Source organism: Sus scrofa, chromosome Y (genome assembly GCF_054392235.1).
Source record: "Sus scrofa isolate SSC_HxYL_T2T_F1_AM1 chromosome Y, Sscrofa_HxYL_maternal_Yorkshire_Landrace_v2.0, whole genome shotgun sequence".
Taxonomy (NCBI): domain Eukaryota; kingdom Metazoa; phylum Chordata; class Mammalia; order Artiodactyla; family Suidae; genus Sus; species Sus scrofa.
In genome coordinates this window covers 17,143,251-17,161,312 of record NC_139402.1, presented here as the reverse complement: position 1 = coordinate 17,161,312, position 18,062 = coordinate 17,143,251, and positions in this window count along the sequence as shown.

Sequence of the window (18,062 nt, the reverse complement as noted above, 5' to 3'; positions counted from 1 at the left end):
CTCAGCCCAGAAAAGCTAGAACAAGTTGGCCCAGCCATGCAAAATCTGCCTCCATTCTAAGGTGGTCCTGCCAATCCCAGCTGCCCTGGGGAAGAGCCCATTGGGTTCTCAGCATCCTGGCTAGCCGTTCCCACCCTTGGGGGGTTCTGCACTCCTGTGCTACAGCTTCCCAGTACTCTCAGGCCCCTGCAAGAGCCCCCACCGTCCAGAAAGCTAGAACAACCTTGGCCTGGCTGTGCACAATCTGCCTCCATTCTGAGATGGTCCTCCCAATTCAGCTGCCCTTGGGAAGTGCCCCTTGGTTCTTCAGTGGCCCAGCTAGCCACACCCATATTCAGGGGGTGCTGCACTCCTGAGGAAGAACTGGCCCACACTGGCAGCCCCCTGCAAGAGCCCCCACAGCCCAGAAAAGCTAGAAAAGCTCAGCCCAGCCATGCAAAATCTTCCTCCATTCCGAGGAGGTCCTGCTAATTCAGCTGACCTGGGGAAGAGCCCCTTGGTTTCTCAGCAGCCCAGCTAGCTGATCTCACCCTTGGGGGTTCTGCACTCCTGTGGAACTGCTACCGAACACTGCCAGCCACCTGCAAGAGCCCCTATAGCCCACAAAATCTAGACCAAGCTCGTCTTGGATGTGCAAAATCTGCCTCTATTCTGAGGTGGTCCTGCCAATTCAGCGGACCTGGGAAAGAGCCCCTTGGGTTCTTAGGGGCCCAGCAAACTGCTCCCACCCTCATGGGTGCAGCACCATTGTGGAACAGCCGCTCAGCACCACCAGCTGCCTGGAAGAGCCCACAGCCCAAAAACATCAGAGGGACCTACCCAGCCATGTGAAATCTGCTTCCATTGTGGTGCAGAGCTCCAAGTCAGGTCTGCCATCAGGAAGTGCTCCTTTGCTTCAGAGAGACCCTGTCAGCCCTGCCCAACCTGAGGAAAAGCCATGTGGCTTCAAACACCAACCATGCCAGCCCTTGGAAAGCATTCCAAAGCAGTGCCAAGGCAAACCCTGTCCAGCCACGGGGAGTCAAACTGTACCAAGAAAATGAAAACAAAAAGCAAGATGAAAAAGCTGAGAAACCACCTGCAGTTAAACCAACAGGAGAACTCACCTAAAGCAATCAACAAGGAAATAAACCTCTGCAGTCTTACAAACTTGTATTTCAAAAGAGAAATAGTGAAAATACTGAAGGAATGAAGACAAGATATGAACCAGTAATGCAGATGTCCTCGGAATGGAACTAGAAAATATAAGGAGGAGTCAAGAAAACTACAAACTTCGTTGGCAGAGATACAATCTGAACTAAGGGCAGTGAAAACCAGGATGAACAATGCAGAAGAACAAATTAGTGATGTGGAAGATAGAATAATGGTAATCACACAATCAAGTCAGCGGACAGAAAACCAAATCAAAAAAGAGGAAAGCCAATACAAGAGGCTTATGGGAAAAAATAAAGTGGGCCAATCTACACATCATAGGAATTCCACAAGGAGTAGAAAAAGATAAGGGGATGGAATATATATTTGAAGAAATTATCGCTGGAAAATTCCCAAACCTAAAGGATACTGAATTCAAGATACAGGGCTGCAAAATAGTTGAACCCAAATAGACCCACACCAAGACACATTTTAGGAAAAATGGAAAATGTTAGTAATAAAGACAGGATCCTAAAGGCAGTAATGGAAAAGCAGAATGTTACCTATGGAGGGGGCAATATTTTCACAGACATCAAGGAATATTGAAAAGCCACAGTCATCAAAATAGTGTGGTATTAGTATCAAAACAGACAGACAGACCCATGGAACAGAATAGAGAACCTGGAAATAAACCCTGACACCTATGGGCAATTCATCTTTGACAAGGGAGACAAGAACATCAAATGGAAAAAGAAAGTCTATTCAGCAAGCATTGCTGGGAAACCGGGACAGCTGCATGCAAATCAGTGAAACGAGAACACACCCTCACACCATGCACCAAAATAAACTCCAAGTGGCTGACAGACTGAAATAGAAGACAGGACACCATCAAACTCCTAGAAGGGAATATAGGCAAAACACTCTCTGACATCAACCTCATGAATATTTTCTCAGCTCATTCTCCCAAGGCAACAGAAATAAGAGCAGAATTAACCCAAAGGGACCTAACCAAACTCTTTGTTTACTTCTTTATCGGCTGCTCCATGGGTTTAGAGTACAGGAAAAGTGATTTTACTCTCACCCTGAAACTTCCTGAGCCTGGTACTGAAATGAGGATCTTTACACCAGTTACTGTGTCATCACTCTCCTGGCCTCCTCTTTTCACCTTGCTAAGTTACCTCTTCGTTTGTAGAGTCCCCTTCCCATCCACAGTCTCTCTGCAAGTTAAACTGTACACATCTGGATAAATATAACTAAAGACAGAACTTATATGGAAGATGGCGGAATAGAAGGACTGGTGTTCAACTTATCTCCTAAAAACAACAAAGTTCACAACTAAAGACTGAGCATTCTTCACCCAAATGGGCTGGAAACCGTAAAAAAGACGTCCTACTCCAGAAGAAAAAGAGGAGGCCACATGAAGAGGTAGGAGGGGCAATTTCACGATATAAACAACCCCATACCTCCCCGGGGGGGGGTGTGGAAGCTCCACAGACTGGAAACTAACCGGCCCACAGAGACTCACCTACAGGAGGGAGAGTTCTGAGCCCCACATCAATCTCTGCCATGTGGGGATCTGGCACGGGGAGAAAGAGCCCCTGGAGTATCTGGCATTGAAGGCCAGTGGGGCTTGTGTGCAGGAGCTCCACAGAACTGCGGGAAACAGAGACCCCATTCTTCAAAGGCACACACAAACTTCCACATGCACTGGGTCCCAGGGCAAAGCAGAGTCTCCATGGGAGTCTGGGTCAACATTGACCACAGTCCTTGGAGGACATCCTGGGAAATCAGGGGTGAACGTGGCTCATTGTGAGGGAAGGACATTGAAAGCAAAGCTCTTGGGAATATTCAGCAGCCACACGTTTCTCTGGAGGTGGCCATTTGGGGAAAATGCCAGGCCCCACCAGTCAGTCAGCTGCTGAGAGGCCCCAGGACAAACAACAACCCAGGTGGGATCACAGCCCTGCCCCTCAGTAAACAGCCTACCTAAAGACCCCTCAGGCACACAGCTGCCTCTAATCCCATCCAGAGGCTAAGCCCCACCCACCGGAGGGGTTAGGATCGGCTCCACCTACCAGGGGGCAGGCATCAGCCCCTTCCATCAGAAAGCCTACAGCAAGCACCCAAACTGACTCCAGCCACAGGGGAGCAGACATAGAAGTAAGAGAGGCTACAACTCTGTTATCTGTAAGAAGGTCACCACACCAAAAACCTATAAACATGAAAAGACAGAGAACTATAACTCAGATGAGGGAGAAAGGGAAAACCCCAGAAAATCAGCTAGGCCATGAGGAGAATCTCAGCCTCCAGGAAAAAGACTTTAGACAGTTGATGCTGGAGATGATGCAAGACATTGGAAATAAACTGGAGGTCAAGATGGATTACTTACAGGAACCACTGTCCAAAGAGATGCAAGATATAAATCTTAAACAAGAAGAGATGCAAAATACAACGCCTGAAATAAAAAATTCACTCGAAGCAGCTAACAGCAGAATCCTGGAGGCGAAGAATGAATAAGAGAGGTGGAGGACAGATCATTGGAAATTACGGATGTAGAACAGAAAAGAGAAAAAAGATTGAAAACAAACAAAGAGGGTCTCAGAGAACTCTGGGACAACATTAGAGGCACCAACATCCCTATTAGAGGGGTGCCAGAAGGAGAAGAGAGAGAGAAGGCGACAGAAAAAAATATTCCAAGAGATAATAGCCAAAACCTCTGCTAACTTGGGGAAGGAATCGCTCACTCAAATCCAGGAAGCACAACGAGTACTATATAAAATAAACACAAGGAGGCACACCCCAAGACACATATCAATCAAACTGACCCAAATTAAAGACAAAGAGAAAATCTTGACAGCAGCTAGGGAAAAGAAACAAATAACATACAGGGAAACCCAACAAGGGTGTCGGCAGAGTTTTCAACAGAAACTCTGCAGGCCCAGGAGGGAGTGGCACGATAGACTTAACATGATGAAAGGAAAAATCCATCAACCAAGACTCCTCTACCCATCAAGGCTCTCATTCAGATTTGAAGGAGAAGGCAAAACCTTCACAGATAAGCCAAAGCTGAGAGAATTCAGCGACACGAAACCAGCCTTACAACAAACACTAGAGGAAATTCTATAGGCGGAAAAGAACAAGAGAAGACGGGAAGAAAAAAGAGCAGCAAAAACAAATCCATAGTAATAAATAAAAAGGCAATAAGAACATACATATCAATAATCACCTATAATGTGAATGGACTAAATCCCCCAACCAAAAGACGTAGACGGGCTGAATGGATACAAAAACAAGACCCGTACATATGCTGTCTTCAAGAGACCCATAGGGACACATACAAATTGAAAGGGAGAGGATGGAAGAAACTATTTCATGCAAACAGGAATCAACAGAAAGCTGGAGGAGCAAGACTCATATCAGACTTTAAAATGAAGAATACTTTCAGGGACAAAGAAGGCCAATTACATAATGACCAAAGGATCAATCCATGAAGATGATATAACAATTTTAAATATCTATGCATCCAACGCAGGTTCACCACTATATATAACGCAACCGCTAACAACCTTAAAAGGACAAATTGACAATAACACAATCATCGTGGGGGACTTGAACACCCCACTTACAGCAATGCACAGATCAACCAGACAGAAAATCAATAAGGAAACACAGGTCCTGAATGATGCATTAAACCAGATGGACATAAGAGATATTTATAGGACATTTTATCCAAAAGCAACGGAATACACATTCTTCTCAAGTGCACATGGAACAGTCTCTAAGATGGATCACATCCTGGGCTACAAATCCAACCTCGGTAACTTCAAGAAAATTGAAATCACATCAAGCATCCTTTCCTACAACAACGCTATACGGCCGGAAATCAACAACAAGCAAAAAACTGCAAAAAACGAAAACACATGGAGGCGAAACAACATGCTACTCAACAAGCAATGGATCACTGAAGCAATCGAAGAGGAAATAAAAAATTACCTGGCAGCAAATGACAACAAGATACAACACTCCAAAACCCTTGGGATGCAGCAAAATCCGTTCTAAGAGGAAAGTTTATATCCAAACAAGCCCACCTCAGGAAACAAGAAAAAGCTCAAATAAACAAGATAGCTCTACATCTGAAGCAGCTAGAGCAAGAAGAACAGACAAGACCTAAAGTTAGTAGAGGGAAGGAAATCATAAAGAGCAGAGCAGAAATCAATGACATAGAAACAAAGAAACCCATCGAAAAGATGAATGAAACGAAAAGCTGGCTCTTTGAAAAGATCAACAAAATTGATAAACCCCTAGCCAGACTTATCAAGCAAAAAAAAGAGAGGACTCAAATCAATCAAATTAGAAATGAAAAAGGAGAAGTAACATGGACATCACAGAAATACAAAGGATCCTAAGAGACTACTATATGCAACTATATGCCAATAAAATGGAAAAACTAGAAGAAATGGGCAAATTCTTACATAAGTACGATCTTCCAAGACTAAACCAAGATGAAGTAGAAAAGACAATTGGGCCAATCGCAAGAACTGAAATTGAAACAGTGATTTAAAAACTTCCAACCAACCAAAGTCCAGGGCCAGATGGCTTCACAGACAAATTCTATCAAACATTTAGAGAAGAGCTAACACCTCTCCTTCTGAATCTATTTCCAAAAATTCCAGAAGAAGGGATACTCCCAAACTCATTCTATCAGGCCACTATCACCCTGATACCACAACCAGACAAAGACACCACAAAAAAAGACAACTGCACGCCAATTTCACTGATGAACATCAATGCAAAAATCCTCCACAACATACTAGCAAACCGCATTCAACAATACATTCAAAGGATTGGACATCATGATCAAGTGGGATTTATCCCAGGGATGCAAGGGCTCCTCAATATCCTCAAATCCATCAGGTGATACACCACATTCACAAACGGAAGAAGAAAAACCATATGTTCCTCCCAATAGATGTGGAAATAAAGCCTTTGACAAAATCCAACACCCATTTCTGGTAAGAAACCCTTCAGAAAGTGGGCATAACAGGAACCTACCTCAACATGATAAAGGCCATATATGACAAACCCACAGCAAACATCATTCTCAATGGCGAAAAGCTGCAAGAATTCCCGTGGAGATCAGGAACAAGACAAGGATGTCCGCTCTCACCACTACTCTTCAACATTTTTCGGGAAGACCTAGCCACAGCAATCAGAGAAGTAAAAGAAATAAAAGGAATCCAAATTGGAAAGGAAGAAGTGAAACTATCCCTATTTGCAGATGACATGATACTATACCTAGAGAATCCTCAAGACTCTACCAGAAAACTGTTAGAGCTCATCCACCAAATTGGCAAAGTCGCAGGATACAAAATCAATACACAGAAATCAATGGCATTTCTATACACTAACAATGAAAGAGCAGAAAGAGAAATTAGGGAAGCAATCCCGTTTACCATTGTATCAAAAAAAAAAAAAAAAAAAAAAAACCTAGGAGTAAACCTACCTAAAGGGACAAAAGACCTGTACTCTGAAAACTATAATCCACTGATGAAAGAAATCAAAGATGACACCAATAGATGGAAAGATATACCATGCTCGTGGATTGGAAGTGTTAATATTATCAAAATCACCATACTACCTAAGGCAATCTACAGATTCAATGCAATCCCTATCAAATCACCAAGGAGTGTTTTCACAGAACTCGACCAAAGTGTTTTAAAGTTTCTTTGGAAGCACAAAAGACCCACACTAGCCAAAGACATCCTGAAAAAGAAAAATGGAGCTGGAGGAATCAGGCTCCCGGACTTCAGACTCTACTACAAAGCAACAGTCATCAAAACCGCATAGTGCTGTCACAAAGACAGAAATAGAGATCACTGGAACAGGGGAGAAAGCCCAGAGGTAAACCCACACACCTACAGCCAACTCATCTATGACAAAGGAGGCAAGAATATACAATGGAGAAAGGACAGCTGGTTCCGTAAGTGGTGCTGGGAAAACAGGACAGCCACATGGAAAAGGATGAAATGAGAACACTCCCTAACACCATACACAAAAATGAACTCCACATGGATGAAAGATGCAGATATAAGACCAGACACTATCAGACTCCTGGAGGAAAACATAGGCCAAACACTCTGATATAAACGGTAGCAACATCTTCTCGGATCCACCTCTCACAGTATTGACAACACAAACAAAAAGGTACAAATGGGACCTAATCAAACTTCAACGCTTCTGCACAGCAAAGGAAACCCTAAACAAAACAAAAAAGACAACCCACAGAATGGGAGAAAATCTTTGGAAGTGAAGGGACTGACAAGGCATTCATGCCCAAAATTTATAAACACGTTCTGCAGCTCCACACCCACAAAACAAACAACCCCATCGAAAAACGGGAAGAAGATCTAAACCGACAGTTCTCCAAAGAAGACATATAGATGGCCAAGAAACACATGATAGGATGTTCAACATCACTCATTATTAGAGAGATGCAAATCGAAACTTCTCTGAGGTACCACCTTACACCAGCCAGAATGCCCATCATCCAAAATCTACAAACAATCAGTGCTGGAGAGGGTGTGGAGAAAAAGGAACCCTAGTACACTGTTGGTGGGATTGTCAATTGGTGCAACCATTGTGGGAAGCAGTATGGAGAGTGCTCAGAAAACTAAACCTAGAACTCCCATTAGATCCAGCAATCCCACTCCTGGGCATCTACCTAAAAAGCCGTGACTCGCAAAGACATATGCACTCCAATGTTCATTGCAGCACTATTTTCAATAGCCAAGACATGGAAACAACCTAAATGTCCATCAACAGAGAAGTGGATCAAGAAGATGTGGTACATATACACAATGGAATATTACTCAGCCTTTAAAAGGAGCAAAATACTGGCATTTTTTTGCAACATGGATGGACCTAGAAACGATCATGCTAAGTGAAGTCAGCCATACAATGAGACACCAACAACAAATGCTTTCACTGATCTGTGGAATCTGAACAAAGGATAGACTGAACTTCTCTGCAGAAGAGATGCTGACTCACAGACATTGAAAAAAATTGTGGTTTCTGGAGGAGACAGTTTGGTGGGTGGTGGGATGTGCTTGGGCTTTGGGATGGAAATCCTGTGAAATCAGATTGTTATGATCATTATACAACAACAGATGTGATAAATTCCTTTGAGAAATATATGTGTGTGTGTATGTGTACATACATATATATGATTAAAGACAATATTACCATCCAATTTAGTCGAGCATCTCATGACTAAGAGGAAGGAAAGCACTGTGCATCAATGCTAAATAGTAAAGAGATGCACAGCCCAAACTAAATCTCATTCGTTATACAGGTAAGTTCATACAACATATTATAGGCATCTTTTCAAGATAAAACTTTGCACTCTCTCCTATGGTTGTGATTCAAGGTACAGTTTGCAATTTGGAGCTCAGAGACACCTGAATTAGGCTGTCTTCCCCTAATAGCCACAAAGGTGACTTCTTTCATATATGATCCAGCCATTCTAGCACCCCAAAATTCTCAGCCACAGTTTAATGAGACATTTTAAATTCTTAACATGAACTCCTATGTTTTTCACATATACATAATATTTTATCAGCCAATCCCCCACAAAATCTGCATGTGTAAATCTAAGGGCATGTCCTGTGAAGAAAATAGACACTAACATTCTCCAAAAAAAAAAAAAATCAGGAGAAATCACTGTCAAATTTCATGAAACTACATTTCGTGGAGTGTCTATCTTCATGAAATGTTTACTGAAAGGAAAATTCACGACCATTTGTTAATACAAAGCATTCTGACTTAAGAACTGCATTACACTAAGACATAGTGCCAAACTAGACACTCTTTCTAGTTGTGAAAATATTCCGTCCTTAAATGTGATAAATATGGAAAGCATCATGTATTTTTGACACATATTAAATATTTACCAAAGCTGGAATGGGAAATCACTCACATCATTTTTGTAACACTTCTTTCAGCCATGAAGCCACAGAAATTCTTACCAAACATGAGGTCTCATTGTGCAAAGGAGCAGCTTGTTATCCCATATTAAGACCACTTCATAAAATCTAGGTCTTATTTTATGTTGCTACTCCTTTGTTTCTGGACTCCTACACAATAATGTTCAGAAAACCAGATCAATGCACCCAAACTGCTGAGACCCTTATATTTTCCAAATAAGAACCAACTCTCTGGAACAATGATGGCCCTGACTACATTATGGGTTTGTTAGTTTCACCCCACACAATACCTTGGCAAATTCTCACCCTCTCCACCTACCCCTCCATGACCCTATCTTGGAACAGTCTCACCCTTTCCTCATATGCATCTTTTATAGCCTGAGGCTAAGCCTGACACTGGTTACCTCAGCCACAAGCCCCTAGGAAACCTGCAACCCCATAATGCCAGGAAGGCCTAGCCTTCTCACACATCCCCTGGCCATTTCCTGGTCACAAAACCTATGGGAAACCTCAATGCTCCTGACTCTATGCCCTACTTATTTCCTCACCAAAACCCCTCTGCCTATTTCCTGTTCTAACAAAAGAAAAAAAAAAAGATTACTATTCCATGTAATCTTGGATTATATCCTTTGGCTCTTTCAAGAATGGCAAGTTTCCTCTTACACTCATATAAGTCGTTTTTCTTATAAACTCTCTTGTTATGACTTATCTCCTACTTGTTGGATTTCCTTAATGGTATGGGCCTTACATAAACACAAAATCTCTACTTCATGAATGCTTAGCATATATTGATAGACATACCAACAAGAATCATATTTGCTGTGCTAATATGACTATGAAAATGTGAGGTTCCCAGCAGCGTGGGGACAGACCCCCATTGAGCCCATATATGTCTGTTCAACTTGGAGACCTGCTGTGGACAACCTCTCCCAGAATTGGATGCTCAGTTTGAGCAGCAAGAACCAACGGACTGAGGAAAACACCTGGAGGCATATTTTAACTTCTATAGTGATGAACTGCTCTCTGTCATGGGACTTGACCCCCTACTCCTCCCTTGACCTTCCCCTCCTCTTTCTTCATTGTTCCCATCAAAGATCCTGGCGTGAACTCCCACCGCAGATTCCTGCCACAGATCCTTTATAAGCCTAGCCCCTCCTCACAGTCAAGGCTGGTGCCCTCCTGAGCCATTAATAAATCTCTCCTGTTTATCAAATGCCCTTGCCCACTCCTCCCTCAGCAAACTTCACATATGGTGCTAAACCTCAAGCGGGAATGTTACGAGAATGGGAATCAGATCAGTGGTGCCCCAAACTCCTGGGTTTGAAAGCCAGAGAGCAGCAGGCAGGGGCAGCTCTTCCTGGCTTAACCTCTGGAACCCACCCAGGTTTGGGTCCCTGATCCAGGCTCCTCTGCACCAGTCCTCTCCTGCTCAGTCAGGCAGGAACCCCTAATGGGGAATTCCACCTTTCCATGACTGATTCTGCATCCAGCACTTGCCTTCTTATACTTGGGTGAGAAAATGTCACTTTTCTGGGTCTCCTGTCAGCATGGCTCTTGGGCCCCAGTTCCTCTGGCACATCAGAGTACAACCTTCTGCAACAAAGCATCACACTAGGTCTGTAGAATGCATAGACACTTGGCCCCATCCCTCTCATCTGGGGACACCCACATCAGCGAAAAACCTCCCTCTCTGTCCCTCAGCATCCACTATCCAGACTTTAGAGACACTCAGCCTAAGAAGTGGCACTCCCTAAGGTGGCCCCTTCCTTAGCCCACGTCCCCTCTTAGTCCTCATCATGGCGAAGAAGCCCTCCACTCCTCCACAGAACACACCGCTTGGTTGCCTCTTATGGAATTTAGGTATTCCTAAGAGGAAATGTTAGGTCCAAGCATCTTTACTTCTTCTGTAACTCCGTGTGCACAGGATAAACATTAGCTAATGGCTCTCAATGCTCCCAAAATGCCACTTTCAATTTTTTTCTATAGTGATGTTGTATTTGTTTTTCCATTATAGCTGGTCCACCGTGTTCTGTTCATGTTCTGCTTCATCACTGTACAGCGTGGTGAGCCCCTTCCACATACATGTATGCATTCTTTTTTCTCCCTTTATCATGCTCCACCCTGAGGGACCAGACAGCGTTCCTAGTGCTGCACAGCAAGATCCCATTGCTAATCCAATCCAAAGGCACTAGAAGGCATCTATTAACCCCAAGCACCCCATCCATCCCACTCCCTCCCTCTCCCTCTCCCTCTTGGCAACCACAAGTCCACATTCAATGTAAATAGCTTGAGTGACCTCAATAACGTTTGTCACTGTAATGACGGGTGGCATGAAAGGCGCTGTGTCTTTACTCTCAGACCACACACCTCCCTCTGTTCTCCCTGTTTCACATTTCAAATTCTTCTCCATCATTCATGTCATAGTCCCTCTCATTCTGACAGCTCCTGCTTTGATCCTGCAGACCATTATTCTCCACAATACAAATCTCTCCATGCCTCCAGCTCTCCCCCAACACAAAATCCTCCACTCCCCTACCCAAGCTGTCCTCAGCTTCTCCCAATCCTAATCCAGATACTGACCCCTCTTCCTCTCTTCCTCATACAGAGTTCTGTACCCAGCTTCCTCCTTCTCCAAACACCTTCCAACCAGCTCCTTTGGTCCCTTGAGGGGGAGTTGCCAGCACTGGAGGGATTGCCCTGGTCCCCGTTCCCATTTCCATGTCCAACCCCTCCCACTTAAATTGAAAAACAAAAAAGATGAGACTCCTTCTCTTCTGATCCCTCCATCTACATTTAAGGAATTTGAACAAATCACTCAGTCATGTGACCTTACCTGCCATGGTGTTGATGTCGCCTTATCCTTCATCCTCGACCTTGTGGAAAAGGAAAGGGTCTGGTTAGACACTCAGGCCCACACAGAGGACCTCTGCTGGCAAAACAAGAACCAAAGAGTGCGGGCGGTAGCAGTCCCAAGACAGGATCCAAACTGGGACTCTCCAGTCGATTCCCAGGCCTTCAGACACCAGAGTCACATGGTAACTTGTCTCATAGGAGGACTATGTGAAGCAGGTCTTAACTACAAAAAAGAAAAAGAAATTAGACCGAGCCCACATGAAAAAACTGCTTTCCTTCCTGATTAACAGAGGCACTTCAAAAAGATACACAGTTAGACCTTTCCCATTTGGAGGGAATCTTTCCTTCCACACTCCCTTCATCTCTCAGTCTGTCCCTGACATAAGGCACAGATTACAAAAGTGGGAGGATGGGCCTCAAACCCCTCAGCAGGATGTCTTCACCCTCACCTTCAAGGTCTTTAATAATCAGCATAAAGAGGCTGAAAGCCAACACTTAAAAAGAGATCGGGCTAAATACAAAATGCAGGCAACTGCCATTCAGGGCTCCCCCAAATATCAGCTCTCTCCCCTGGACAATGGCTCTAAGACACTCCAGGCCCATGCTGCAGGTGTGATAAGAGAGGCCACTGGAAACCTCTCAGGGGACGGACACACCCCTCCCCGCAGAGAGACCAGAATCTTTGGACCTCAACAGGCCAAGCCACCTTGGCAGGATCACAGAAGACTGAGGGTGCCTTGGAAACCCCTGCATCCCGGACCCACAACTACTACTCGGGTGAAGCACCAGGTAACTCTGCTAGTTGTAGGTAAGCTGGTATCCTTTCTTATCAACACAGGGGCCACTTACTCAGCACAACCTCAATTAACAGGTCACAAACACCCCTCTCAAGTCTCTATTGTGCATGTTGGTGGTCTCATCTCCAAACCCTTACCAAAACCCCTTCCAAACTGCACCCCATCAGGGACACCCTTTAGCTGTTCTTTCCTGATATTAACCAAGTGCCCAGCCCCAACTCTTGGCAGAGATATTTTATCTAATTTCAGAGCCTCCCTCAGACTTCTCACTCCTGTCTCTCTTTCCGAGCCCTCTCTCCTCCCCCTTGCTCATCTAGAACATGATAAGCTACCTCTCCCAGCCTCCGTTCTTTTGCCCTGGGTGTGGGATACCTCCACCCATTCCATAGCTCAGCAGCTTGCTCCCGTTCAAACTGAGTTAAAAGACCAGTCCGCAAACCTCTGCCAACCTCAATACAGGCCCCTGACCGAAGTCACTAATGGAATCGTAGGCATAACCAGGGTCCATGTCCCCTTCCCATGTCTGACCTGTACACTAAACTAATCCAGACCCGGGGACCAGTGAAGGGCATGCCATTCTTTCAGTCCCTTTTATCAGCCAGCCTTCCCCTGACAGACACATCTACACATATTAGGACAGGGCCCACAAACTCCATGCCTGGACTAATTGACAGGGCCTTTAAGACTCAGGGAAGAGGCTCCTCAGTTCTGAGGGAAAAGTTTTCTGCCCTCAAGGAAACAAAGTCATCCCAAGAGAAATTTGCCTGTGTCCTTGAGATGCAGGTGTTCTGCCTGGACATCTGGAAGCCTTAGCTCCACCATCTTTCTGAAATAGAAATTTCAGGAATAGGGGTACATTTTGCAAGTTGAATTCTCAGGGTCAAGGAGAAATCGTATGTCTTTTGTTCTAAACATTATTAAAAGATGTTTAGCCACCTAGACAAGTGACCTTGATTTGTTCCATCTGTCAGGGACCCAGTTTGAAGCCAGTGTCTCTTGCAGCTGATGGGTTTCACACAGGTGTACCTTATTCATGGCTGAGACTTTGGAATGGGAAATCTGAGCTTCCTGTTTTGTATGTATCGTTGTTTGTGTTGTGCATGTGTGGCCTTGCCAAAATTACTTCATCAAAAAGCTCTACTTAATTGGCTTGAAGGAAATTAACTCTTATATGAACTCTCAAAATACATAAGGTAAGGTAATTTTAGATTCACATGAACTGGAAAATATTCCGTGTTAAATTAACATCTGATATTAAAGTTAAAGTAGGTTGATCTAACTTAAATGGGCATGTCTTCAGAGTCATTGGCAGAAGCTTTTCTTATTGCACCTAGGTTTGATAAAAGTCAAATCGGATGCTGAGGCTTCAGTTACTAAGAAGGGACAGCAACATCACTTAAGACTATTATCGGTGTTTTGGTGCTATGCTGTGATGTTCTGTACCAGGAAACACATACTTTTAGAAGTGATAAAAAGTCCACCCAGACAAGTAGACATTGTGTTTTCAGTAAAGAAGGAAGGAGGAATGGAATTGCATTCTATTAAGGGAACAGAAAGTAAGTCTGTCGTGTAGCTTGATATTTTGAATGGAAAGCTAGCAGACAGAATAATACGGATACAGAAAGTGATGGAAGATTTCTGTGAAGTGGACACTGGACAGGATTTTCAAGCTTGGTCGGGACTGACTGGGAGTTTAAAGCTAAAAAATAAACTAACTTTAAAGGTAAGCTCGTGTAAAACTTGAATTAGGTTTCTGTCTCTCTGCTAAAAGAAAGGTTTCTGAACCTTCTTAACCTTACCTTGTTCATACTCTTGATAACAGGTTACATGAATCGATTGGCCTTTAATTTGTATTTGCTTTTGAAATCCTTTGTTACTTTGGTTGAGTGACTAGGTAATGTTTTACAATAAAGTGAGATTCTACTTGGCCAGGTGTTTAAATTTTGCATTCTCTCTCTCGCTCTGCGTGAGTGTGTGTGTATTTGCAAATTTCCTAAGTGTAAATTACCGTGTTACAGGGGAGAAATTGTCGGATGGAAGGTATGAACCCAATCTATAAAGATATAGCTCACAACTTACTCCCTCCTTCTCAGACATTTGCCATCCTGATGACCTTGTAGCATGGGAAAAGTGTGCCCCTAAATCAGAGGAGGGAAGATAGGTAAGCAACAGCTGTGAATTCAAGAGCCATGACTGTGGGAAATCCAAGAGGCAGCCTGGTTCTTCCTGGCTCCCCAGAAAACCCATTAATGAAAAGAAATGCTTTGAAAATATGTTCTCCATTTGGGGTATTCCTTCTACAGTTTTGGGTTGACAATATCTGGTGAAAATGAGGATCATTTTAGAGACAATCTTGTGACTCATACTCTAGTTCTGTGTTTTGAGGTTAGGGTTCACTTTCTAAAACTCACTTCCCAAATAGTTCTTGGAGGCTGTGTTACAATATTTCAATGTTTAAGGGGGGTACAAAGAACATAGTCTCAGCATGGGAAGCTGAGTGCTGCAATCTGTCTCTGGGAGAATATCTGATGCCCCACGATAACCAGGGGGTTATACATTCTGGGAAAGTATCATTTAAAGGGTTGTCTCCAGCCTAGATGGAAGGTCTCTTGTCGGGAATACTTAAGTACCATATGCACAAGCAAAGTGAATAAAATACCTCTGAAAATCTCTAGTTCCCTCTTAAGAGGGACATCCACATTGCACGGGTCTACAGAGAGAACTACTGACATCAAACTCACCCTAAAACAAGGCCCTAATAACAAAAACACCAATGCCTGGACAAAAAGAAGTCACCATCAGAGGGACACCACTATCACAAGATTGCCCCCCCCCCACAACCACATGGTCATTTGTTGACCTTCTCATCTACGTTGGCGGGTTTCTCCCCTCCAAGGCTCTTCTCAGTGATGTTCCTAGGTGGGATCCCCTCATCTGTCCAACTAATACCTGCTCTCACAAGGGCACAATTATGTTTCCTTCAACTGTTACTCAAGCTCAATCAGCAGGTAAGACTTTAGCCAAGTGACATAACACTCCTGGGCTACATTAATCGAAATTTAAAGGCTCCCTTGTGTTGGGAATGTTTAAACTGTCAAGGGATAACCAGCCTAAGAAAACTGGGGAGTACAGCTGAGTGGACAAGTCAGAATGAAATTTCCTTTAAAGAGAAGGAACAGACTAATCCAGCTGAACAGCGATAAAACAGGGCTGTTTTGTGTGAAGCTTTTCAATTTTCATTTATGACTTTATGAATACTGCTTTCCACATTTTTTTAAGAGACCACAAATATTTCCTTATGTTTTTCCACTCCTTATCAGAATAGGTTAAGTTGTTTTTTTATTGCCACCAATATATTGCTATATTTTCTATTGCACAGCATGGTGAGCCAGGTACACAGACATGTTTATATTATTTTCTCATATTATCTTGCTCCATCACAAGTAAGGAGACATAGTTCCCAGGGCTACACAGCAGGATCTCACTGCTTATCCATTCCGAAGGCAAGAGACTGCCTCAATGAACTCCAAGCTCCCACTCAATCCCACTCTGTCCCAGTCCCCCTCCCCCTGGAAACCACAAGTCTATTCTCAAAATCCATGTTTTTCTCTTCTGTGGAAAGCTTCACTTGTGCTCTAAAATAGACACCAGATATAAGGGTTATCATGTGGTGTTTGTCTTTCTCTTTCTGACTTCCTTCTCTCAGCATGAGAGTCTCTAGGTTTATGTTTTATTCACTGTCTCCACAAAATTGCTATTTCTTGCATTTCCAGAAGTGTAACTGAGTCACTGAAAATGATATATAGTTCCATATGAGATCAGTGGTCTCTAGATATGGGAACATGCAGCAAGAGGGAATATTTTCCTGGACCATAATAGACGAGGAAGATGGGTGGTCCAGAGACTTTTGGCTACTCCTAGTATGGCTTTGTCCAGGACTAGCACATTGAGTGGCCTATCTGTGACATCATTGCCAGACCTAGCAATGTTCATTGCTGGCACTGTGAGATGAAATGGTCATGAAATGCCTCCCCAAACTATGGTCAAATGTACGACCATGGGGGAGTATGGCCAACTGTGACCTCAAGTTAGCACTTGCCTAGAGGCTCTCCGTGCAGGAAAACTTGAGGCACAGCAGCTGTTGACCTGCAGCACCGGCTGAGCAGAGCTCAGGGAGGTGACCAGGGGTGAGGCACAGGCCTTCAGACCGATTTCAGGTGAGGATCTCTATGGGCCCAAATTCTTGCATCTTCTCTCATCTAGAAATACAGAGATCATTGACCATGGCAACTGCATGGGCCAAAAGGGAGAAAAGGCAGAATGGAGTAGCTGTGGGTCAGACATCCAAGGAAGACTAGGAAATCTTATGGAAGTAATTTTAGGCAATCCCTTGTATTGCCAAGAACTTAGGGTTTATGTGCCCTGTCAGACGTGATGACACCAGCTGTTCTCAAAGCAGCATCAGCTGGCAGCGACAACCTTATATTTTCAAGGTCTTCTCTTATAGCAACAGAAAGGAGACAACATGTATTATGACCAATAGCTCCTGTGATTTACGTGTTAATATCACATCACGTGTTAAAACCTACTCAGATGAAACTACACTCCTCCTTCAACAATACTGGTATCAACCCATGTTTAATCTTATTTTTCCTTGCTTCCCATCCTCTATGGTAGCATATACCATGTCCATCCACAAGTACTCCTCACCCCAGGCCAGAGAGAGAAGAGTAGACATTCATCCCTATCCCATATAATGGAAGGCTTGAATGAGAGGATCCCAGGAGGATGGAGACAGACTGCCATACACCCCAACTATTGCTGCTCACCTGAGAGACTTGCTGTGGACACCCCTCCCAGAATGTGGAAGTGCAAGTTGGGCAGCAAGAAACGAGGACCTGTGGGAAGCAACTGCCTGCACAGACTAACTGCCTACAAGGATTAACTGTGCTCTGTCATGGGACTTGAGTCCCTACACCTCCCTTGACCTTCCCTTTCTTCTCCATTTTCCCTGCCGCAAGGTCCCACTGTGGACTCCAACCACAGACTCCCACCACAGATGCTTTATAAGCCTAACACCTCCTTGCAGTCAAGGCTGATGCCATCGTGGGCTCTGCCCAGCCCCCTCAGAGACCCTAATAAATCCCTCTTGTGTACTATTTGGTCTTGTGCCTTCCTCCCTCAACAACCTAACGGAAAATGTTTGGAATATTGTTTAACACACAGACTACTTGCGTAGGATACACAGAAAACTCGATATAATAAAATCAGTGATACCAGATCACAGTCAGTTTTTAAC